Source organism: Barbus barbus, assembly GCF_936440315.1.
Source record: "Barbus barbus genome assembly, chromosome: 18".
Lineage (NCBI taxonomy): Eukaryota > Metazoa > Chordata > Actinopteri > Cypriniformes > Cyprinidae > Barbus > Barbus barbus.
Genome location: NC_136746.1, coordinates 14,732,361 through 14,757,859, shown reverse-complemented (window position 1 = coordinate 14,757,859; position 25,499 = coordinate 14,732,361). Strand labels below are relative to the sequence as shown.

The 25,499-nt window shown below is 39.1% G+C and overlaps 1 protein-coding gene across 2 annotated transcripts in view; it reads right to left on the bottom strand.

Moving 5' to 3' along the window:
• The window catches only part of LOC306884342 (bifunctional heparan sulfate N-deacetylase/N-sulfotransferase 2-like), a 130,260-nt gene that overhangs the window by 52,456 nt on the left and 52,305 nt on the right, over positions 1-25,499 (bottom strand). For both annotated transcript variants that reach the window (XM_079440124.1, XM_079440123.1), the window contains one exon: positions 22,275-22,309. The gene's annotated coding sequence lies outside the window, so the exon portion shown is untranslated. The remainder of the gene's footprint in view (positions 1-22,274; positions 22,310-25,499) is intronic.

Genomic DNA, 25,499 nt, shown 5'->3' with positions numbered 1-25,499 from the left:
AATAAAAGCTAATTCTAAATATGAATAAATACTATAATAGTATATAAATCAGGGTTGGGCGATGTCTACAAAATTGGCATCGGACGATGTCTACAGTGAAACATCGTGATTGATGATGACATTGGGGTGTGTGTGTGTGTGTGGGGGGGGTGAATCTGTATTCAGAAAGGCATGAAAAAAAAGGATTGCTAACGGTTGCCAGTTACATTAAGTACAGTAACTTACATTACAGTACGTTATGTGCGATCGTGAATCTCGAAAGTGAAACTAAAAAGAGATTGTGCATTCAGAAACAGTTTCAATTGTTTACACATAGAATACGTGTTGCTTATGTATTGTTTAAGTGTGAAAAACTGATGTGTAATTGGCAACGCAAACAACACGTGATCTCAGACATCAATTTCACATACTTTTGAGCAATCTGGCCACTTTGACCAGTTTGAACGTGTGAGCATGATTGGCTGCTGAGCACTAGGGTTAAACCATTACTGTAGCCCTAGGGGGTTGCCTACCAAGTGGTGTCAAAATTATAAATTTTTTCAGATTAACACATTAAAATTTTGTAACGTAATTAACGCAGGGGCGGGGCTAGGGTTGGCCACCCCATTCACAACTGCTGCCTCGGTCACTTTTTTCTTGAAAAGGATTGCTTTATCTAGATGCAGAACGTCTTTATGACCACATCCAACGGGAGACGTTTCAGACGCACGCTCTAACGTCGCCTCCGCGCCAGGCGCGAGTCAAACGAGCACGTAAAAGATACTGTGCTCGTAGCGCACGCTTTTCAAATACACGCACAAAGGTGCCGGCGTGCGCTCTAGCCTGTATCATTTCATATCAAACAACGAAAGAAACTACGTGCTTGCAATGTCGTAGTTATGCCGTCATTTAAGGCATGAAGTTACCAAAAAGGCGATTAAAGCAGCCTTAAAACTGTGTGCATGCATGCAATATGTTATATATGCGTCACATTTAAGAACATGTCTCTGAAATGGTTTTAAAAACTGTCCAGCACGGTCTCCCTCATCTACAACACCAGATTCAACTCGTCCGCTCATTAGTAGAGACTTTAAAACCTGAAATGGGTCAGAAAAGGTCAAGAGAGTTGTGAGAAAATAAGATGCATGTCAGATCCGCGTCACATTCAGCTGCAGCAGCTTTTAAAGCAATAGCAGGCAAATAAACTAATAAAGCTGCTGTGATGTCTATTAATCCAAGAACAAAAGAAAAAAAGGAGGAAATCAATAACTTTTATAGCTTCAAGGGGTTAATATATTTAACTTAGAATTTAGTGTTTGGTAACTATTCATTTTCTGTATATTTCTGCAGAAGGGCACAGGTAGGTAAATATGTCATTTATTATAATGGGTTCGTGTGAAGATTGTTTTAAGTTCACTTAAATTAGAAGTTAAGTCTAATAAATGTTAAAATGGATAGCTCTCAATTATACTGTGATGCTGAATGGCAACAGTCAATGGTTAAATATTCAAGGGAAAAAACAGAGACATCAGTTGTATTTACATCAGTGATGCTGGCCTTCAATCATAAAAAAGATGCCATTAAAGAAATATAAAAAAATTATACTTTGTTGTTTGTACATTGTACATTTGAAGATTGAATGTGAAATTATTGCAATATAAAAGTATATTTAAAAACTTTAAATGTTAGGTGGGATTAATCGCGATTAATCGTGATTAATTTTAGAAAAATGTGCGATTAATAAAAATTTTTAATCGATTGACAGCACTAAAATATCTATCTATCTATCTATCTATCTATATTTATTTATTTTTTTACATACTTTATAAAACACTTATAAATGAAATAACAGTATCTTAGAAAGTAAAAGGTGTAAAGATGTAAACGCAACAGACAATGATCTTTTCCTGTAAAATATGACAGCAAGAGGAAACAAAGCAAATTCGAAAGTGAAATTGGAATTGCCCAAAGCCCCACCCCACCAGTGATGCCGGTAATACCAGATTTGTGGCAAACTGATATACTGGTGTGAAAATTTCCTCAATGTCACATTCCTAGTGTGAGCTACATATTTTTATGCGTGCAGTCAGTGCAAAGCCCAGCGAATCAGACATTTCAAGGGCCGCATCATTGCCAAAAATCACTCCAGGGCACTGACACATTCGCTTCCGAAAAATCCCACAATCCACAGTAACAAGACAGCATTAACTACACACTATGCATTTACTGGAAATGTTGTGTTTTCTTCAGTCTCTCAAAACAATAGAAATGGAAATGGAGAATGAATGCATATTTCATGATGGCACTTTATTTTTTAATAGCTACGATGAAGCTACAATGACGTGCAACAAATAAATCATTTCAGAATAATATCAGTCCTGATATACAGTGATGCTAAAGACGTTTTATGCGCAACCACATAATCATGTCAGAGGAAATTGAGTCATCAGTGTGCTAAAGTTTAGTGGATCAAGGTCTCCGCTAGTGCACAAATTCGCATTCACCACATACTGATTCACGTCTTAAGGAACAAGACTGAGAAATGAGACACCATAACTGTCTCTCTCATTACAGTGACGGCGGAATCAATACGACGGTGTGAATGTTTTACACAAGGACTGTTTATCAGCACATAATAACTGCTGTCGACTCATCAGCAGATCAGCCCATCTCTTCAAGCTCATATCCCCACATCTACTGTAGCACATTTATATTCATGCACTAGTCCAATTTGCTTTTGGCCTGAAATAAATTTGGTCTTAATTTCCATTTTCAAACCTGCTATTTCAGGAGCGTCGCTTGAGCATTTCCTGTCTGATTGTAAACCGTCTGCCATCTTTTCATGCTCCAATTAGGCCAACGAGAGTCATGCCGGTTGAGGAATCCTATTACTTTAGAGACCAGAGGAGGAAGGAAACAGAACAGTGATTGAGTGTTTGATGAGATGTTCCCGTGGAGGGAGATAATTCAAACTGTGACATTGAAGGAGGAAGCAGCAGAGATGGAGATAGAGATAGAGAGATACAGGAATGGAGGCTGACTATGTACACATCTGACATGCCGTTCAAATCATTTATGATACTTGTCTCTCTCTCTCTCTGAGGCAGTCACTCAAATTAGGCTCAAATGTTGAGATGGATTTCTTTTGTTCACCTTATGATAGGCAATATAGTCACTTTCATTCATACTCAGTCTTATATAAATTTCCATAAAAAAGGTTAGATGCGAAAATGATCTGTTTCTCAAAATGCCAGCACATCAGGTCTGACAAAATTGCCAGAAAAGATCGGAAGGTCTACTGCTGTCAATAAGCTTCAGCCAATCACAAAGTTCTGACAAAATGAATCCACTACATATAATTTTAACTTGCGACGAGTGGTCACGACTATACTAGATAAATGTGTTTTGGGAAGAAACTGTTGTCAAATTGGACAGACCCTGAAACATTGATAATCAAAAATGCTTCTTGAGCGCCAAAGCAGCATATTAGAATGATTTCGGAAGGATCATGTGACACTGAAGACTTGAAGTAATGATGCTGAAAATTCAGTTGTGCCAAAGGAATTACATTATTACATTAATTACATTATTACATTATAAAATATATAAAAATAGAAATAGTTACTTTAAATTGGGAGTAATATTTCAAAATATTACTGTTTTCACTGTATTCTTGATCAAATAAATGCAGCCTTGGTGAGAATAAGAGACTTCTTTCAATAACATTTAAAAACCCTACAAATTGTGAAGAGTATGGTACATTTAAACAGCTCTACCTAGCCGTAAGTCAAAGTCTCCTAATGACTACCGGGAGCATCTTGCCTGGAAGCAAGTGATTTCCTGGAGCTGAAGGTCAATGTCTACTCGGCAGTACTACATTAACATCACTCTGATGTTGTACACATAACACAGAGGGACTCCCCAGCTGCAAAAACAGAATAAGCACGCAAAACATATCAATACAAGGACCAATGCAATATTGTGAGAAAAATCAATCACAATATATTGTTATATGATTGTAAAATGCTGCTCTTGCACAAAAAAACGCACAAATCACGCACATTAAAGGCCATCTGTAGCAATAGGGAGGGAGTTGTGATTGGTTTCCACACCATTCCCATAATTCATGAGGTAAATGCTCTGATTGTGTCAGGGAACATTAATTGGCCATTATGGTGCTGTGAGCCATAACTAGAACAGAGGCCAAGACACCAGCGAGACTACACAATATCTATTGTTACATTACGTACAAGTGCAGAAGTGATGAAGATGTTGTTTCGATTGCCTTATGACCACAGAGAAAAAGGGGAGAGGAGGAGCAGGCAGTGATGAAGAGAGCTGCGGGGTTTTTTTGGCGTTGCATTAACACTAATTAGTGTAGAATTGATTGAGAGGCAAACACCCTCTCTCATTATAGTACTGCCATTACTCTTAGAATGACAAGTGACAGTGTTTCAAATGAGACTGAGATAAGTCAATGCTGCTGCTGATAGCTGCATCGCTCAGAGACGGCACGTGGCGGCCTAACAGACAGAGACTTATTAACGACGGCTGCGGTACTTTGCACAGACTCTTGGCTTGTGCTCTAAACCTGAAAGTGTCTACAGCCAATACAAAGAGGTTGTGAGGCATGGAGGTACGTCTGAATCCGTAGCTTACGTTACATTATGTAACCTATGATACTCACCAGCTGTTGTGTTTGTACTGTGCTTCACAAGCCTGACAGACATGAATGACTGACTGTTCCATTTAATGTTTCTGGACATCTTTGTAATGGTCAAATTAAATTATTAATCAAAAAGCATGTCTAATTAATTAAAATCATGAAACATAATTTAACATCAATTTACTAAAAGTTTAACAAAAATTACATGTTTAGGGCCCAATGAAATGAAATTAATTATTTTCCAACCTTATGTTTTATTGTTACCAAATTCTGTTTTAGCATGTCTAATTATTTGAAAGTATAAAAACAAGTTACAATCATTCTTACAATAGCCTTATGATTTTTTTCCTCAGAAACTCTGTGTTGTGTATTTACATTTTTAAGGCATAAAACATTCATTTAATTTATCTTTTAATAAATGAAAATTAAACAAATCTTATTCTTTTGGAAAATAAAGGGGATTTCATATTACAATTAAAAAAAGAAATATTGTATGATTATTCCTTAAAATAAGGTTTTAATAATTGTAGCAGTAGTAGCTTTTTACGTACATTCTACTGAACAATATGAATATATTTCTGCCGCAATGTCTTCAAGTTCAAACCGAGCTTTTATTTTGACGTCTTGCCGTGAATACCTTTACATTTCTGTGTAAATGATACGAGGATAGTTTTACTCATGAAGTGACTCTCAGAGCAGTTTTGGAGATGTTGTTCAATGTTCATGTATTTATGTCCTCATTCAGTGAGACGGCAGACGTTAATATCACCGCAAGCGTCACGCGCGTTTCAGTACGAGTAGTAAACATAACCGCGCGTCTCCGCCATTCATTAACAAAAATAGTCTTTTTGCGGCTTAATATTTACAAATACTAGTGGGAGTGGGCGCACGTGTGTGTGCGTGCGCGCGGAACTCCGCTGTGCGCGATACAGAGAGCGCGACCATGCAGAGACAAATAACATGCAGTCATAGGCGTAATTTACGGGTGGGACATGTCTCCACCACTTTTTACCAGGCTCGATATTGTCCCCACCACTTTTAAAAAGTAACTGAAAAATAGATGCGTAAGGTATATATTAAAGGAAAAGCACCATCTACAAATCGTCACTCTTCATAATCTAATTCATTCATTTAACACATTTTTCTGCCGGTCAGAAGCTTTTCAACGTCCTCAAAGATGAATATTAAGTCTCGTTGTGAAACTATCGCGAGATACGCGATATGCGTCATGGGATATGTAGTCCTTCAACCACGCAGCGAGGTGAGTTCACTTGAGGCATTGTTAAAAAGTCACAAGTCACGGTTATTATTACAAGTCATGATTAAGCTTTATATGAAAAATTAAGTTATGTAAGAAGTAAATAATTAATTTTGGGATCTAAATGTTTACATTTGCAATCATAAGCAATATATTGGCATTTGAAGGCTGAATAATAGTTAAAGCACTTTTAGGCAACAGGACAATTCTATGTTATGACTGGGATTTTCACAATTAAAACAAAAAGTATACAAGTCTTTAGTTCATAGTCCTTTAATTCAGTTTTGTATTAAATCTCAGCGCGCTCCAGTGGCCGCCAGAAAACATGATTAGCGACAGTATGTCTATATTCACGTAAGTTAAATATAATATGTTTTCGTGTTAAGCAAAGTAACTTACTGTGCGTGGCTGCTTCGCTAAAAAGCTTCTTATATCACTTCCACACTTTCTTTTGGACATTTTGTTGATGTTTTAACATTTATGCTATAGGTAGCAATATTTACCGTTAACTAGCCTTTACATGTGGGGTGGGGGAGGAAAAAATAGAGCTTTTATAAAAACGTCATAAAAAAAAAAGATTTGTTAAAACAATTTCATTTATTTAATTATTTAATTAATAAAGGTAGTTTAACCATTTTAAACACAAATTAACTCTCATTAATGTTTTACACAAGGTTTTGCTTAGTTCAGGATTGGTTAAATTATTTGATTGGATGAGGAAACATTTTGTGGGCTTGTCTTGACTCTTGACGTAATGTTGATCCATGTTCAGCGCGTGCATCGATCACACCTGCTTTTAGCAAGTTGTCCGGCTGGTATTAAGAGAAAATATGCAAGTAATTCAAAGTAGAATGAATCGTAATACACACACACACACACACACAATTGTGCAATTAATGAATACGCTGCAGCTGAGCTGACCATGAAATGGTAAGTTCACCATATTTATCTTGTGTATTTTGATTGATATTAGCTACCCTGGATGTGTTATAAGCAAAACGTTTTGCTTATTCGGATGTTTATAGACATATTTGTGAATGTGATGCATGTGTACATCAAAGTGAAAATTAAGTGCATTTCCAACTCTGAACTCAGTCCCCAAGTAAATTCGGTTATTAAATAAACAAATAGCAAAACGAGTTGTGCGGTGTCCCCACCACTTTTCAAAGCAAAGTTACGCCACTGCATGCAGTCGTGTAAATAAGATAAATAACATAAGTCTATATAGTTTATTTAATAAAAGATAAAGGTGTAGACCTGTTATATAGGAAAGGTAACTTTTTTTTAAAATTTACGATGCAACTCAAGGTATTGCTTATTCATTAAATATTCACAAATTTATCACAGAAAACCTACTCAAATTATGAAAGCCTTACTGAATCCAGTTCGGTTTCCTAGGAAGCAAGGCAGGTGCCTTTGGTTTCAGTCAAGACAGCAGTGATCTATCCTGCTCCTGAAGATCAACACTCCTGCCGAGTTTAGCTCCGGTCCTGCTGAAAGCACCTGTCTGTAATTTTCAAGTGAACCCAAAGACCTTTATTAGCTAGTTCAGGTGTGTTTGATTAAAGCTGGATCTGAAATCTGCGGGAAATAGACCTCCAGAAGCAAGTCTGAGCACCCCCGCGGTAACACAAATCAGCATCCTGCCTCTTAAGTGGTACAAAGCTGACTGTTGTTGAACTGCTCTCCTTCATAACGGCCAGTAATTGGAGCATCTCTGTTTCTCCAGTGGAGATGCAGTGGAGAAGAGAAAGGTGTCTCAAGGGAGAGAGTGAGAGCAAAGCTTAAAGACAGATGAGGAGCCGTTAGTACGAACACAAGAGAGCGAACCTGCAACATGCACCTTCTGTCTTGATCAACCACCTAAAAAATGCCAGGCACGCACGCAGGCAGGCGTGTCCTGGTTTGGCTTGCGGTTAACGGCTCTAACAGAGCATCTTCCCCTCTCCATCTGCTTGGGTGTCTCAGCGGCACTTGGCAGCGGATTAACAACTCGCCAATTCCCTACTAGCGACACCATTCACATCTCAAACAATCAGTCTGACACTTTCGGCTGCTATCAGACATACACACATGTACAGTATGCATCTCAACACTTAAGGACACTGAATATTAGGGATGTGCAAACTACAGTTTCAAAACTGACTTATTTGGTGTGTTGTGGGATCAACTGGTCAATATTAAGGAAATCCTGAATAATTAGGCTGGTTTCAGGTTCACAGTGCATTCACACAGAACATGAACAGAATATAACAAGGACCCAATCGTAATAGTTGTGCGTCTTCATTTTTATTATTAATAGTAATTATCAATAACAGTAATAATAATCATCATTATTATTTGTAGTAGTAGTAATATTAAATGGAAATACTATACTACACTACAACCATTTCTTTACAATTTGATTTCCTGAAATAATTTATGCTAAACCTGCATTAGAACTACAAACAGAAGAGATTACAAAACAAAAACAATAATATTAAAACTAAATTAATTCAGTTTATACATTTCAATGGATGGGAAAAAAAGTTACATAAATTGGTTTAGGCTTGGTGTTTATAATAAATGTTGTTTATAATGAATTGCACTATAATTAATGTTTGTTTTATTCTTTATTTTTTTCATTCCTGTTCTATTCTAATACCAATTAAATTTAAAAGATTTGTTGTGGAGAGAGCGGAACTAAAATATGTTTATAGTCACACACCGATACAACTTATTTGTTTTTGTTTTTTTTGTTTCAACAATGCAGTTTTGACCCAATGCAACTTATTTTCCAGAAAATATGCTAGACAACTTATCAGAAAGGGTTTTACAATGCATCAACAGCAAACAAGTACACAAAAAACAATTTAATTATTTGACCTCACTAATTACTTATTCTTTGGAAAAGATTAGTTCACTTCTATAATACAAATTTCCTGATAATTAACTCACCCCCATGTCATCCAAGATGTTCATGTCTTTCTTTCTTCAGCTGAAAAGAAATTAAGGTTTTTGAGGAAAACATTGCATACTTTTTCTCCATATAGTGGACTTCAACTGTTTTTTTTTTTTTTTCAAATTGCAGTTTCATACGGCTTCAAAGGTCTCTACACAATCCCAGCCAAGGAATAATGGTCTTATCTAGTGAAATGATAAGTCATTTTCTTAAAAAATAAATAAAATAATAAGTATATACTTTACACAAATGCCTATCTTGCAATAGCTCTGTGGTGTGCATCCACAACTTCATGCATTACGTAGTCCAATACTCATACAAGCATGAATCTACAACACAGCCTCTCCTATCTTAACTCCCTTACTGTCCCTTATACATCCCTGCTTTGCTCTCTCAGCTGCAGCTTATCTTTCACCAGTCCCACAACACAATGAACGGCTGTCATCGCCACTAAAACAACCTGCAGATCCTGATGACGATCATCAGCCTGCAGGCGAGAGAGCCAGAGAGAGAAAGAGATCAAATGAAGGAGAGATGTCATTGTTTCAAAAACAATAACACCAAAGAAACGGATATCAAATAAGATCATATAACCCTGTATTCTCTCACACACAGCGAGTTGGAACTACAACCACACACCCTGAAGCACAGCGCACACAAGACAGAAGGCCTGTAAGGGTCTGCAACAAAAGCCACAGATGTAAACCAACTTGATACACATCGTCATCAACATTTGGAAAACACTTTCAGCAGATGCTAAGACAAAAAATCTAATTTGTTTGATGCCTAGCAGATATGTGAATTGTGATTCTACTAGAGAATGCCTGGGCAGTAAGCGATGACCTATGCAAGTTCTCCAAATATTGTCACATCCATATTTTTCAGCTCTTTCCCCTTTTGTGCAAAGCAAACCAAAAGATTTTCCAAGCTGACATCAAGACGATTAGCTGCCAACGAAATTGACAACACAAAATACAAAAATGCAAGTCTTAAAATGTGGGCAAAGCACTGAGCTTCTGGCTTGCAGTATATGCTTTGCCTAAAACAAAAATATGTTATTAGAAATGGCGCATTTGTGAAGACTAGCAGTGGAAGCTGGGGTCTCATGACACTGATTGGGAGAAAACAGAAAACGACAGACTCTCTGGGGGTGGATATGGTGAGATAGACAGTCAGACAGAAAGATGAATAGATAAGACAGACAGCCTGCTATATCGGCGCAGCATGTCTACTGCTAACAAGGACACATAAACCACATCACAGAGCATGACCACCACTACAAACAAAGGCACAGACAATCCTTGTTTGATGGTGCCTGAGAAGTGCATGGTCTCTCTGCACTGGGATTATCACGTCTGGATGAGAATGCCATAGTCATTCTTGATAAGGTTCAAGACTGCTTTATTGTACAAATGACTGCAACTGAATGATGATTTATGCTGTTCTGTTCGCTATTCTTGAAGGTCTGCGTTATTCCAACTATGCAGACAACAGTAACACTTTATTTTACAGTGTCCTTTGTAACACATGTAGTAATAACTGTAAATTATGCATAATTACATACAACAGCCCCTAACCAAATCCTAATGCTATAGTAGGTACATGTAATTAACATGCAATGGCAAAACAGTTAAATCAGATTTCTTTATTTTTATGAGCTAGTTCTTATTAATGACTCAGTCATTTGTTTGGTCTAAATAGTCACTAATTGACAGAATCAGTCAGAGCAGTTCTTAACTCACCCAGTGAAGTGGAAATCATTACTGTAGTCAGGATATACTCGAAATGAACCAAGTAGTTAATATGTTAATTTACTGCACTAACAAAGACCTGTGAAATATATGTATATATACACACACATATGCAGGTGCATACGGTGCACAGGTGCATTTCAATAAATTAGAATGTCGTGGAAAAGTTCATTTATTTCAGTAATTCAACTCAAATTGTGAAACTTGTGCATTAAATAAATTCAATGCACACAGACTGAAGTAGTTTAAGTCTTTGGTTATTTTAATTGTGATGATTTAGGCTCACATTTAACAAAAACCCACCAATTCACTATCTCAACAAATTAGAATACTTCATAAGACCAATAAAAAAAACATTTTAGTGAATTGTTGGCCTTCTGGAAAGTATGTTCATTTACTGTATATGTACTAAAAATACTTGTACTAAAAATACTTGGTAGGGGCTCCTTTTGCTTTAATTACTGCCTCAATTCGGCGTGGCATGGAGTTGATCAGTTTGTGGCACTGCTGAGGTGGTATGGAAGCCCAGGTTGCTTTGATAGCGGCCTTCAGGTCATCTGCATTGTTGGGTCTGGTGTCTCTCATCTTCCTCTTGACAATACCCCATAGATTCTCTATGGAGTTCAGATCAGGCGAGTTTGCTGGCCAATCAAGCACAGTAACACCATGGTCACTGAACCAGCTTTTGGTACCTTTGGCAGTGTGGGCAGGTCCCAAGTCCTGCTGGAAAATGAAATCAGCATCTCCATAAAGCATGTCAGCAGAAGGAAGCATGAAGTGCTCTAAAATTTCCTGGTAGATGGATGCGTTGACTGTGGACTTCAGAAAACACAGTGGACCAACACCAGCAGATGACACGGCAGCCCAAATCATCACTGACTGTGGAAACTTCACACTGGACTTCAAGCAACATGGACTCTGTGCCTCTTCACTCTTCCTCCAGACTCTGGGACCTTGATTTCCAAATGAAATGCAAAATTTACTTTGATCTGAAAAGAGGACTTTGGACCACTGAGCAACGGTCCAGTTCTTTTTCTCTTTAGCCCAGGTAAGATGCTTCTGACGTTGTCTCTGGTTCAGAAGTGGCTTGGTAGCCCTTTTCCTGAAGACGTCTGAGCGTGGTGACTCTTGATGCACTGACTCCAGCTTCAGTCTACTCCTTGTGAAACTCTCCCAAGTGTTTGAATCAGCTTTGCTTGACAGTATTCTCAAGCTTGCAGTCATCCCTGTTACTTGTGCACCTTTTCCTACCCAATTTCTTCCTTTCAGTCAACTTTGCATTTAATATGCTTTGATACAGCACTCTGTGAAGAGCCAAATCTTTCAGTAATGACCTTCTGTGACTTACGCTCTTTGTGGAGGGTGTCAATGTTCATCTTCTGGATCATTGCCAAGTCAGCAGTCTTCTCCATTATAAGAGATACCCGGAAGTTATACTGTAGGGATGGTCATTAATTGAAACTCAAATGTAAATATTCTAATATTTTCAGATGCTGATTTTTGACTTTCATCAGCTGTAAGCTCTAATCATCAAAATTACTTGCAAGAAAAATAAACTTTTTCATGACATTCTAATTTATTGAGATGCACCTGTATATATAAAGTTTCTTAACATTGTTAATGTAGTTTAAAATACTTTTTAAAATCCTAGTAAAAAAAAAAACTAATTTACCCAAAATAGCACTATTATTATATATTACAAAGAGGACATTTTAAAAATGTTCATGCAATCGTCCATGACTGCATTATTCATCAAGTGGAACCTGAACCAGATTCATCAAATTCCTTAAAAATCCCATCTCTATTTTTCATTCCAGAGCTGCAATCCCGTGGATCAGTTTACTTTCCATCTGTGTTTGGGATCCTGTGAGTGAACATTACTTTCTGTCTGTATGTGTGCACCTGACTGACTATGTGCACAGTTTATGACAGCATCTTCTACCAAACCATAATGCTTGAGGAATCAAGGCATGAGAAACATCTGGCAGCTCGCAGACGTTGTCCCTGTCAGCATGGACTGGGCTTCGTCCCTCTGTAGTTGCAAGCCTGAAGCTATTATCACTGCTGTGTTTACACCCTTCAACAAAGCCCTGGTAAGACGACCAACTGCAGGAAACATCTCAGATAGCATTCCTCCATCTATCTTTTCCTCTAATCTGTCCCTTCTCCATTCTTCCTGCTCCCCAGAGAAGCGCTGACACTTCCCGCACCCTCATCTCCTATTTTCCCTCCCTCTGGGCGTCTCTTCTCCCCATTACCTTCTTTTTCTCTCAGTCCTCGCATGTATTCTGCTTCTCTTTCTCTGGCTGCTTCATTACTCCGCTCGCCCTTCTGGTGGAAACAGATCCTGAACATTCCTGTACGTGATTAAGCTGCAGGCACTCATTATGGACGGCTCTCAGCTTTCCAGCACAGCCGAGCGATCAGTCAACCTCACATATCCGCTCTGTTTCGCTCTTGCTCTCTGCATGCTCCATATGCTGCTCACACAAAGTAAAGAAGGAGTGAGGGAAAGTCAATGAGGAAGCGCAGCGAGTGGCTGTATCAGTCCTGCTAAACTTTAGACTGATCTGAAGTCAGAACAGCCATCTGTTAGGATCCCTGCACATTGGAAAGAGCAGAACACCCAACATCGAGCTGTTTCGCTATCACATCTTTGTATAATGCCAATGGCAGGCGTCTGCTGTAAGACAAGCCGTTCTGTTTGATAAGTCCTAATCTACTCCAAAAGCAAAAAACATCAGTCTACTGAGCATAAACACCAAACATTGAAGTCATATTAGACTGACGCACTGCTGAAATTCCCCCTGAGCTTGATGTGGAGGAGAGGGAGTGCACTGGTGTTTGGTTACCCCCGCTGAGAGCAGCTGCTGGAGTGACAAGGTAAGGTAAAGCTGTGCTGTTGGTGTAAAGTTGCAATTGTAAAGCTGGTAGAAATATGGGGTTGTGCTGGGGTTAAGTTGAGCCTATGGAAAAAAAACTGCTTCAAATTGCGATGGCTTTGGATGCACATTTTAGGAACAGATCAGGTTACTCCATTTGAGGAAGGAAAAGTCAATGACGGTTAGCCTGTCTGTAAATGACTCAGCAGTTCCCATCGTCACTGAGTGCCTGCTCGGGTCCAAGTCAAACTGCATGCATTTCCACATTATTTGCCTTTTATTAACCCTTACATATATAAAGATGCTTGAGTATAACTTGTGGCACACAACATTTATCTACACTACTGTTCAAATGTTTAGGGTAGCTAAGATGTGTGTAATGTTTTTGAAAGAAATCTCTTAAAGTCTGCATTTATTTGATATATTTCATTACGGCTGTCAAAATTAACGTGTCAATGCAAATTAATTTTAACGGCACTAATTTTATTAATGCGTGATTAACGCAGCGCGCATTTTCCGTTTGACCTGTGGCTTAGCCTGTAGTTGGAGAAATGGAGATGCATTGTGTCCTACTTCGTGACTTTGTCCCTGGATTTAGTGACTTTTCAGAACCCTTTAGCAACTCACTAATAATAACATGGTTTCACTAATAATAAACATACATTTGCATAAAGCATCTATATTTGTCCATGCCCTTGTTGATTAGAGCAGGGGTTTTCAACCTGTGGGGCGCGCCCCCCCAGGGGGGCGCCAGCACCTGTCAAGGGGGGCGCGAGCATCAATTAATTCAGAGACATTGCCTTGAAGATTTACGAATACGAGCTTTCAAATCTTCAGCCATCCGCTAGGGGGCAATCAGACTCCCGCTGTTAGGCGACAGTGAGAATGGTGTAAAATAATTTACGGTTAGTCATGTCAGAAATCCAACCATTGGCATGTTGTCATCTCAGAAACGGGCTCAGCCATCACACTGAATCAGGTAAGCTGGATATATGTGTATGTTTCTTAATGCTACGCACTGGAAATGCAGCAAACAATATGTGAATGATGTTCGCGCACTTTGGGCGCGCGGGGGGGGGGGGGGGGGGGGGGGGGGTTTTGATGTTGGGGGGGCGCGAGTGAAATTAGACAAACTTGGGGGGGCGCATGTCCTTAAAGGTTGAAAACCCCTGGATTAGAGTATTAAAACTCGAAAAGTATTAATTTAAGGTACATTTAGAACAGATAAAAATGTGCGATTAAGTTAACTCATGACAAATCGCTCAATTAATCGCGATTAAATATTTTAATCGATTGACAGCCCTAATTTTAATAAACTTTAAAATGCAACTTATTCCTGTGATATCAGAGCTAAATTTTCAGCAGCCATCACTGCAGTCTTCAGATCCTGCAGAAATCAATCTAAAATGGTCATTTGCTTCTCAACAAATATTTCTTATCATTATTACTGTTGAAAACAGTTGCTGTGCTTAATTTTGTGGAAAATGTGATACCTGTTTTCAGGATTCTTTGATTAAGTTTAAAAGAACAGCATTTATTCTATATATTTTTAGACATTATAATATTATAAATGTTTTTACTGTCATTTTATCAATGTAATATATCTTTACTGAAAAAAAGAGGAATTAATTTCCTTTAAAAAAAAAAAGAAAAAAAAAAAATTACTGACCAAAACTCTGTAGATTTACAATACCAAGCTGTAATTCCAGGTTGTTAAATCTTTTTATTTTGTAAAGAAAAATAACAACAACAACAGCAACAATAAATTACTTGAAATGCATTAATGTTTTGCTTAAAAAAAATAAAAACATTCTGGTATGGCCATTGAAAATACTAACAGAGCAAGTAACTACAGTAGAAAAAAATCTTTGCTGAATAATGACTTACTGTTAGTCTATTCACAACACAAAGATTCAGAAAGACATGTGGATGAATATATTTTCATTTATTGGTGAACAACTCCATTTGAAAGACAAAGTTAAGCAAAAAAAAAAACAGAAAAAAAACTTGGAGTTGCTAATAACTTGTTTGAAAGGTGTAGCAGAGAGCAGCTGGTGCACTGATGAAGTCTTGTAATGTCATGTTGTGAATGTAAAGCTGATGGAGTGTCTGGATGAAGTTTGTTGGATGTTTTCTTTCCCAGACTTGCACTGTTCGCAGTCTCACTCAAAGTACCTGGAAACATGCCATCTCAGCTTTTCAGCAGCATGCAATCAACGACACAGGGCGTTCCTCGCTCACACACAAACACGCACAAATACGACCACCCCATGATTTTCCTACCTTTAACACACAGGCACTACCAGAGACAAACTGAAATTGAAATTGAAAAGCGAGTTTAAAATGTCGTCTTTCCTCAGGTCTGCGGCATGCAACAAATACCGTTTTCCACACAAACAGACTCAGAACACGGGCATGCACGTACACACATAAACTGACTAAGACAGATTCAGCTCACACCCAATGCCTGGGCCTCGCCAACGGCCTCTTCCTGTCTCTGTGGTGATAGCTGAGGAAGAGCAGGGCAGTGGGCGACACTGACAAATGTCCAGCCTCAACTCGACAGAGTGAGAAAGAGGGAGTGAGAAAGAAATTACAGTTTTTCTCTGACAAGGCCATCTGCACTGCAGCAACCCTAGAGGCCTTGGTTCAGATGACTTCCTTTTCTTCCCCCTCATTCTTTCTTCATCGCTGCTCTTAATTCTCAAGCAATCCAAGTACAAATTACCCCCTCGTGCACAGTCACCAGTAATGACAGCAGCAGTGAAAGCGATATGAATTCACCCTGGTGATGCAGTCTCAGTTCAGGTCAGCCAGCCAGCTGTCCGTCAGGCAATAGCCATCATGATGGGTTGCCGTTAGCCTGGTGCTGGAGAAGTCGGTGCGGCCAGACCTGTAGGGCTCCATTAGTGCAAAGCTAATAAGACAGAACCTCAGCGGGCGGGGGCGCACACTCATTATGGTCGGATCAGGAGCATGTGCGGGGTGCATGTGAGCGTGTGACTTATGGCAAAGAGGTGTGATGGAATTTATTGAAAATTAAAGCTTCAGGCCTCCATTTCGATCAGAAAAAAACCTGAGTATAGATTGCATGTTCAATGCATTTCTTAAACATCTGTAGGAAGTGTTGCGCAAAGAATCCTATTTGCATAGAATGCAGGAAAACAATGTAAAAGACAGGTACAAAATCTTGGAGTACAGTGTAATCTTGATGCTAATATGCTGCGAGTGGTGCTTGCACATGTAAAGCTTACTGCCATGATGCCAAAGGGGTTCTGGGTGGCTGCCAGGGTGTTGCTACTAGAGTTGGCAAAAATTCAGAATTTCACATCTGGCTCCCGACCAATTCGTGAGTTAGAATATGAATTGAATTGGCAATTTATTGCAATTGGCCCATTTGCTAAATTGCAATTTGAATGACAAGGAGGAAACTAATGAAATTGCACAAAAATTTAAAGAGTTATAACACATTATAAAAATATAACACATTATATGTTTAGACAATTCAATACTATAAAAAAAAGACACAGAAAATATTTACAGCCACTCAAAATAGCAACAATTTTTTTTATAAACAGCAACCATTTCCATACTACCAGATCACGTTGTTTGACTTCATTTTGTTTATAATGGGGTAAACTATTACAGCATTCTAGTCTGTAAAATAATAAAAAAGAAAAAAAACTATAACTATAACAGTAATACTATTTCTGAAATGATTAATGATTGAAGGATTTCATATAGGAATGTATAAATGTATATTAAATAATGGTAATATACAATTACAATATTCATTATATATATACACAATTATAATGACAATATACAATTATAAACATTTAGTTTTGTTTTATATTTAGATGCTCCTCACAGATGAACTTTTTAATTTACTAGGCAAAAAACCCCATATTGCAGTACAACATTTATAGGTAATTCATACTGAAGAAAATATACAATTCTACATGTATAATAATTATATGAATTTTATTCAACTTAATTAAGCTGATGTATGAGTCTACAGTGCTACCGACCTAACAAACTAAGAGGCCCTGAATGAGAGTGACTTGATTAATATAACCTGTCACTTGTGTGAACCCAGTCTGACCTAACCCAGGTTTCTTCTCTCCAAGATCCACAAGAGCACAGCCAGCCATAACACAGCCTGAAAGGCTGATCAACGAAATGGACACCACCTGCTTAAATACAACGGGAAAGAGAAGCCAAACACTAAAGTAGTCCCTTCTTTCCATGGCCGAATGCAGGCAGGCGTCCAACTTGTCAAAACTACACAGTGCCTTGACCTGCATTTAAACAGAATATACAGAACCAATCTGCTCCATTAGGGCACAGTTGAGTGATGTCAGCTCTGTCACAGCCCCGGTGATGTAACACGGCAAGCTAATAACCACATCGAACAGAAAAGACAGAGCTGCTCTGGCCATAAGGGACCTCGACAGACTGCCCTTTAGCTTGGTTCTTGCTTTGGAAGCCTTACAGAAAAGCCATTACCAAAGGAGCCATTTAACAACATCAATTAATCAATCATAGCAGGCAGGAAATGAATTTGGCGAGTGTCTCAAGGAGAGCAAATTTTGATGCAGAATGTCTCATTTTAGAATGGTGGCGGGATGAAGATAAAAAACAAAAAACAACACCACAGTGAGGGGGGGGAAAGGTCTCATTTGGATTGGATCTCAGCTTCTAAAAATCTCACTTCATTAGCAAAATTGGGCAGAGAAACTAGCAAGGACTTTAAGTAAACTTTGAAACCGAAGCATGAACGATGGCAGAATACGAAATGAAGAACCCAAACAGCTGTCTTCTACAAGATGCACTGATTAGCGTATTTATACATTTTCGAAACAAATCTTGGATGAGAGATTGCAAGGTCAATGTGGGACTGATTGTGTGCTTGCAGTTTATCTCAGCTGATTAGTAACAGGGCCGTATGTTGGTTTAAGACAACAAGAGACCAATACTGATGACAGGAAGTGCCCATCAATAACCAGACGCTGCATCTCAGGTTCAGTTTCACTCCATCTGTCTCAAGCCAGCCTTCAGTTTAGCTTCTTTCCCCCTCGTTCACCCCATTACCTCACGTGTATCCTCAGGTGGCCCATATGTGCGAAGCGACAGTCTGTGTCTGCATCCCCCCAGGACACGTTAGGGAAAGGAACAGCACAGTGGCTTTCTTATCGGCAGAGCCCTGATCAATCGGATCAATGGAGGTGATCAGCGTTATGAGCTCTGATCAGCCCGCGTGGGGAACTGGCTAATCCAGTTAAGCCATTAGCAAGCAGGGACAGATGAGCCCATTGGGCATCGAGCCCATCTATGAGGTCTGCTTATTAGCACACTGCCATATGGAGACAATAGAAGTACACAGTCACGAATGTAGGAATGTAGTGTGTGAGCTAATATGACCGGCGGCTTCTGGTTGAGATGCGCGGCAGAGGGCCGGAGGCTACAAGGAGAGGGGAGGGGTGAGGCCCTGCTCTGGGTAAACACAAAGACAGAATGGCCCCATGCTGGAGGTCACCCTTCAGCCTGTGATTGAGCAAGTGGATCAAACTACATTAAATGCACTACAGCTTGTGTTACAGAAATCCATTTGCAGTTCTGCAATTACCAGCAGCAGCCTTCAACCTGCGCTCACACTCACCGCCCATCTGGGAGGCCGTTTAAAACACAAGATCTGTCCCACAGTTAGTGAGCGAGCGAGTGACTGACTGAGCGAGGGACCGGTAAAGAAAACTTACAGGTCTGCTGGCTGAGTAAATCGCATTAATCATCAGTCCTCATGTTGTTTTTCCTGCTGCTGCATTTCATTTATTTCATATTTAGATGCTACTCACAGATGAATCTCTGCAGGCGTTCACGTAGGCTGCCGATGGCAGAGGGGCATTAAAAAGCTCTGCCCGAACCTACCATAAATTACACAGCCACATTAGAAGCTGCTGCACAAAGTAAAAAAACAAAGAGAGAAAGAAAAAACAGCACTGGCAAACCAGAAGTAATAAGCTAAACATACGATACAGCCTTCTTTACAAATGTGTCTTTTTCAATCACATCCTCTCCTGTAAAGAAACAGATTGGCAGACAGAGCCAGCAGACATCCTCAGCAGGGTAAGAAAGGTGTCAGATGTAGTTGGAAGATGATGAGAAGAGAGAGGACGGGAGGAAAGGTGGAGAGGGGTTGAAGAGAGAGAAATTTGGTCATCACAACACTGTTTCAACATGAGCGGAAGGGATTTAAACAATCTCTGTCTGCATGAATGGTGTCTTTATTACACTGCAGACACTTCAAATTCCGACTACAGAGACAAGACATTGCCTGAACAGATGAAACCACCTCAAAGCAGAAAAAAATGAAGATATGATATTTTCCATTCAGCCTGGGAGGAATCGGAGATGGAGGGAAGAGTTTATGCTGCTACTGCATGAAGAAATCAAAGGGACCTGAGTTTATGCTGCTATAGCATGAACGCATCAAAGGATCCCATGGTGCACCTTTGATATAGATGGCTGCTCCCCCCATTATGATTACTCCTCCCACTGCTGTGTCAGTTTTACATTGTGTGTCTGTATTTTATTAGAGCTTTTCCATCTCTATTTTCAATGCAGTCAAACTTATCAGTGTTAGAATGACAAAACCTGTGCTTGCTCCATTTCTGAATGAATTCATGTCCCAAATAGTCACAACTTGTTCTTTTCTTTATGATATGCATATAAGGACGCACCAATATAAATATTCTGGATGATAATTATTTTCATGTTAAGACAGATAACCAATAAATGTTTGCCTTTAAAATTATATTCTCTAAAGAAAATAAGCAAATTTATGCATCACAACATTATAGCGTACAGTGTTAAATTTAATGGTCATTATGAGATGTTAAAGATGAAATTTAACATTGTTCAATTATTAGTGTTGAACTCCAAGTAAGCAATATGACAGCAAATGTAATATACAGTATAAAGGTAACATAAGTAATACAAGTCCTTCTCAAAAAATTAGCATATTGTGATAAAGTTCATTATTTTCTGTAATGTACTGATAAACATTAGACTTTCATATATTTTAGATTCATTACAACACAACTGAAGTAGTTCAAGCCTTTTATTGTTTTAATATTGATGATTTTGGCATACAGCTCATGAAAACCCAAAATTCCTATCTCAAAAAATTAGCATATTTCATCTGACCAATAAAAGAAAAGTGTTTTTAATACAAAAAAAAGTCAACCTTCAAATAATTATGTTCAGTTATGCACTCAATACTTGGTCGGGAATCCTTTTGCAGAAATGACTGCTTCAATGCGGCGTGGCATGGAGGCAATCAGCCTGTGGCACTGCTGAGGTGTTATGGAGGCCCAGGATGCTTCGATAGCGGCCTTAAGCTCATCCAGAGTGTTGGGTCTTGCGTCTCTCAACAATATCCCACAGATTCTCTATGGGGTTCGGGTCAGGAGAGTTGGCAGGCCAATTGATCACAGTAATACCATGGTCAGTAAACCATTTACCAGTGGTTTTGGCACTGTGAGCAGGTGCCAGGTCGTGCTGAAAAATGAAATCTTCATCTCCATAAAGCTTTTCAGCAGATGGAAGCATGAAGTGCTCCAAAATCTCCTGATAGCTAGCTGCATTGACCCTGCCCTTGATAAAACACAGTGGACCAACACCAGCATCACTGACTGTGGGTACTTGACACTGGACTTCAGGCATTTTGGCATTTCCCTCTCCCCAGTCTTCCTCCAGACTCTGGCACCTTGATTTCCGAATGACATGCAAAATTTGCTTTCATCCGCTGAGCAACAGTCCAGTGCTGCTTCTCTGTAGCCCAGGTCAGGCGCTTCTGCCGCTGTTTCTGGTTCAAAAGTGGCTTGACCTGGGGAATGCGGCACCTGTAGCCCATTTCCTGCACACGCCTGTACACGGTGGCTCTGGATGTTTCTACTCCAGACTCAGTCCACTGCTTCCGCAGGTCCCCCAAGGTCTGGAATCGGTCCTTCTCCACAATCTTCCTCAGGGTCCGGTCACCTCTTCTCGTTGTGCTGCGTTTTCTGCCACACTTTTTCCTTCCCACAGACTTCCCACTGAGGTGCCTTGATACAGCACTCTGGGAACAGCCTATTCGTTCAGAAATTTCTTTGTGTCTTACCCTCTTGCTTGAGGGTGTCAATGATGGCCTTCTGGACAGCAGTCAGGTCGGCAGTCTTACCCATGATTGCGGTTTTGAGTAATGAACCAGGCTGGGAGTTTTTAAAAGCCTCAGGATTCTTTTGCAGGTGTTTAGAGTTAATTAGTTGATTCAGATGATTAGGTTAATAGCTCGTTTAGAGAACCTTTTCATGATATGCTAATTTTTTGAGATAGGAATTTTGGGTTTTCATGAGCTGTATGCCAAAATCATCAATATTAAAACAATAAAAGGCTTGAACTACTTCTGTTGTGTTGTAATGAATCTAAAATATATGAAAGTCTAATGTTTATCAGTACATTACAGAAAATAATGAACTTTATCACAATATGCTAATTTTTTGAGAAGGACCTGTATATATAATATATCATCAAATAAAATCATCCAATAAAATTAAGCATCATATGACAACCAATATGGCTCTTATATGTCATGCTTCCCTAGCATATACATAATTTATATTAGTCTACAAAACTAATTTAAGCATTTCTGCATGATCCTTTTTATTTAAAGGTTAAGGTCACAGGAAGCAAATCTGGTTAATCTGATAATGCAAGCACATGAAATCACAAGGTTATAGACATATCCACATCTTACCTTACTGAAGAGAGTTTATCAGCAGAGCCAAAGACCTGCACAGAAAAAGAGAAAGAGAGAGAAGGATGATTACCGATGCAGTTCGAAGATCCACAAATTGAGCCCCTGCTGTTCAGGTCTACATCTACGCACCCTGCCTTCATCCTGTATTCCCCAGACCAAATGAGGGGAAAAAGATGCTAAGTGACTTCTTAAGCACAAATAAACCTCTGACTTTGCGCATACGTCTTTCATAGATCAGGGCTTAGGACAGCTGTAACCTTTAAAATAAAGTTTATATAATCAGGTTGAAATGAATCAGATGAAAAGGACCATCTGCTTTATGAATACAAAGTCATCATCAACCTGCATTTTCCCCATGAGGAAGCAGAAATATGAAACTCAGTCTTGGGTAACACCAACATATAATTCTGGATCCTCAAGCATGCAGCTTTATTTTCAGGAAAGAAGCAGTGCTCTATTGTTTGAGCCTGCGTGAGATATCCTAGTGGAGGGAATTATGGGGCAAGAACTTGAAGGATCAGGGGGCCGCTGGTCCTTGGCATTTAACCCCCTGAGCATCAGTACTTTGGACCTTTGCATCCCAACCCTGCATGTCAAACGACAATCCTCACAGACGAGCCGACCGGCTGCTCAACACTGTACATAAATAATGCAATGCTATTGGCTTCAGCTATGAATCATTCATACATGTTATGCACCTATTTATACATGCACACATGATTGTGGATCCTTTTTCCCCATGTACCTCTATTCTTACACGTGTTAAAAAAAAATAAAAAATAAAAATAATTAACTGAAAGAAGTTCATGGCCATTTTTACAGATGAGATTAGTGGCTCTCAATAAAAGAAACACATCTCATATGACTCATTGAAAGATTGTTCAGATTTTAGACACTGTCGATCTTGTTTGTACCTCCCGCTGCCTATGTGATCTAGCTGCCAATTAACACACCGACAGCAACACTAACAACTCAGCTTGACGGATTCCACTGCGGCTGGTGTTTCTAATCCTATTGTAAACCAGAGTCTCCCACTTGGGGATATTGCAAGAATGGAAGAGAGAAAGAAAAACACTGAGTGAGACAGAGAGAGCAAACGACAGTGATAGTAAGCAGTCTGCCAGCAGGTGAGGATTAGTAGTCTATTATAATTGGATTTTACCTGTGTGGACTGTAGCAAATCAGCACAGCAGAGAAGAGTTACACAAGACTGAGTCCAGCATTTCTACATGGACACCAGAGCTCCTCTCTCTCACAGCTCCCTGCACCTGATCATTCTCAGGAGATATAGACACATGCTCTAAAGAAATGCTATGTAAATGAGAAAAAAGTTGAAACTCTACAAGATTTGATTACTGAAACTTTGGCAGAGAAAAACAAGAAGGTGTGAGAAATAAGGTTTAATCAAAGTAAGTTTCAGCTGATACCTTGGCAGAAAGAGTTTGCATTTACAGTTAAAAAAAATCCACTATAAAACATGATGGATGCACACGAGCAATAAGCTGCATTGCGTATAGTCATTCAAATTGATTACCATTAGAATAACCATAGTTAATTAAGCTATGGCTAGTAGAGCAAAACATTAATTAGTGGTTACTTTAGGTTTAACTTTTTTTATTATTATTTGTATTAAAACCATGTTTAATTTTCGTAAAGGTAAATATACAATTAAAACATTATGTAATTAAGTGAAGAAATGAAGGTGAGTAATCTTACCTAACGCTGATATTACAGTAACCAGTCTTAACAGTTTACATGATCTGGCTCTTGATTATTTATTTTTAATTTTTTTTTTATATTAATTTCTTTGCCGGGAGCATCCATGGTAGTTCACGTTATCCAAAACACACAAGGAAACGGGTTGTGAAAAATATATTTGTCAGCAATCACAGGCATTCGGATTAATTTTCTCAGAGGATCACAGAGTTTGCCGAAAAACAGTAGGTAATATGCTCTGGAATTTTTACAGAGGTTGTGAGAGAGAAGCTAAGACGTGGCATATTCGGACGGGAATAAAATCACAAAGTATAGCCCTATTCGCACGGGATTAGTATTATCTGGGGACCATGTGTGATTTTGAAATTACTCCCCCACATCTGAATTTCATGTGGTGCATTCGCATGGGATAAGCGAAGCCTGTGATTTTACTCGAAATTACTGATTTATCTTCCGGATACCCGGATGTCAAGGCTTTAAAGTCCCGTTCTGTGGTCCAATTAGATGGATTAAAAAAAAGAAAGAAAAGAAACTAATATAGTTTTGTGCCCCGTGTCACCAGGTTAAAATAATATCTCAAGCTTTATGCTTGATTTATTTGCAACACATTAAACATTTTCAGATTTCTCTTTCTGCAAATTGTATGGTTTAGCGATATGACAGCACCCAAATACTATCAAACACTCTAACGCAGCTCCATTCTTTGCGAAAGATGGATAAAAAGGCGCACAGGAAACAAAAACCTTGAAAAATGATATACGACCCGTCAAATGCTGGCCAAAACACAGATGCCGATTCGCACGGGACTAATATTATCACAGGACCTCGGTGTTCGGCAAAATATAGTAGGTCATTTGCGGGGGAATTTTTACTTTACAAATTACAGACATGGCCGATTCGCACGGGATTAAGATCACAGACAACCCCCGCAATTATTACAAATGACTGTAGGTCAACAGATAATACTAATCCCGTGTGAATAGGGTTTATGTCTGCGAAACTAATTTCTCTAACGACCCCCTGGAAAACTAGTCCCATCCAAATAGAGCTAAAGATAAACAAATGAGTTTAAGATGAAATGAAGGCGAGTAAAGGACCATTTGTCTTTAGGGGGGGTGAGCTAACCCTTTAAAAAATTTGTTTCAAGAGTCCTATGTTACGTTTCACTTCATCCTACCAGTTGCGCTCTAAGAACATGTCCTGTGAGTGTACTCTCAAATCCTCTCCAAACAGAGTACAGAGTGCTGCAAGTGCCCCAGATTGAATTCACCATGTACAATTGCTATCCTGACTCAAATTAAATGCGAGGTACCGCCCAATATTCCACTGTGCCAATTACAAATTGGCCGCTGTTTTTAGAGTGCTTGTAACTACCTCATCACACACAACGATGGCAACTCTGGCACAGCTGTACCCTTCAATCCCCGACAGAGGCATTTTTATTCATTCAAGTCACCATTCAAGAGCGCTGAAGGGACAAGTTAACTGAGGCCACGGGAGGGAAAA